A 1,469-nucleotide genomic window follows, 5' to 3' on the forward strand; every position below is an offset into this window, starting at 1 on the left:
GGATAAGGGGGGGACTATTGTATGGCAATAAAGAAGGAGTTAAGTAAATTGGGGTCCATCTTCTCAGTGGAATACTATATGTATCTTAAAAAATGATTCTTCCTGTGGGTCTCTAGTAATTTGGGGGAAAATTCTTGTTAAATGAAAGTAGAGCAGGTTTCATAATCATTCATTCAATGTCATCTCAGCTATATTCGAAAGTTATACACAGAGTAAAAAATGAAATGGATTAGACAGAAATGTTAACAGTATAATCTTTCAAAATGGAGAAAAGTTTTTTTGATTTTTTTTTTTCTCTAAAGAATCCTTTAGTTACAGTGACTATCACTGCAAGGGCTCTGTACACACTACATAGTTTTATTATTTACCCTCTTATCTAGCTGAGCCCTTAGCAGGAAACAGCACAGTGCAATCCAGGGGGGAAGAATATGCTGGAAAGGGAGGGGAGAAGATAAACAAAGAGATATATGAAAGTTGAAGAAGACACTGTAGGGAAGATGGGAAATGCCCGGGAAATGTTTGCTTTCCTTTTGCACCTGGAGTGAGAAGCATTCACTGCCATTCCCCACTCTCATGTGGGCATGTCCAACAAGCCAATTGCTGACAATCACTCTGGTGCCATCTTTTTTTTTTTTTTTTTTCCAGCCACTTTGTGCTTTATTGATTCCACAGTGCTCAGGCCTTGACCACATATTTCCACAGTGGGTATAGCCACTCCTTTCGCTGCTGCTTCTTGGTCTTCAGATTCTCTTCATGCTGTTGAGCCTGCGGTGCATGGCACGTGTTTCCATGGGCTGCAGATCCAGGGGCTTGTACTTCTTGCCCTTATAGAATTTCCAGAGGTTCTCTTTCTGCGTTTGGTTAATGATGGTGAGAACACAGGTGATGGATTTGCGAACAACTTGGATCTTGGAGAGCTTGGAAGCCGCATCACCTGTCACTTTGGTGACACGCAGCTGGGACAGCTCTACCTTTAGGTCATCCAGCTGTTTCAGCAGCTCCTCCTTCTTGCTACCAAGGTCTCGAGCCTTAATCTTGGCCATGGCTGCAACATGCCTCTGTTGCCACTGTCTGCTAGCAGAGAAAGAACTCTGGTGCCCTCTTATGTGAAAACTCCTAAGGCAGAGGCATAGTTATGCCATGCTGTCCATTCCCACATATCTCTTTGGCTCTAGGCCTGTGCCTGTGGGCAAGGGTATTGCTCACTCATGATGATAATTCTAGAGACCAGGATTGAAGAAGAATTTTCACTCAAAAGGCTAACCTTATAATCAGCTCTTTGTTCTGCTTCTGTAGATATGCTTACCGCATAGACCGCAGGGCAGGGTGACCTCGAAATTAACTAAAGACTCATCCTCCCTTTCGCTTGTTCTGTTTAAATGACAAATGTAACTGCCTGTAACCCATAGCAACTCTCATGCTCTGTAACCACCTATGGACAAATTAACCAATAGGCCCATGCCCACTAA

The 1,469-nt window shown here is 43.2% G+C and overlaps 1 pseudogene; it reads right to left on the bottom strand.

The window, feature by feature from the left end:
* Positions 1 to 675: 675 nt before the first annotated feature.
* LOC102898699 lies at positions 676 to 1,179 on the bottom strand (annotated as a pseudogene).
* Positions 1,180 to 1,469: the final 290 nt, after the last annotated feature.

Source organism: Pteropus alecto, unplaced genomic scaffold (genome assembly GCF_000325575.1).
Source record: "Pteropus alecto unplaced genomic scaffold, ASM32557v1 scaffold267, whole genome shotgun sequence".
In the NCBI taxonomy this organism is placed as follows: Eukaryota; Metazoa; Chordata; class Mammalia; order Chiroptera; family Pteropodidae; genus Pteropus; species Pteropus alecto.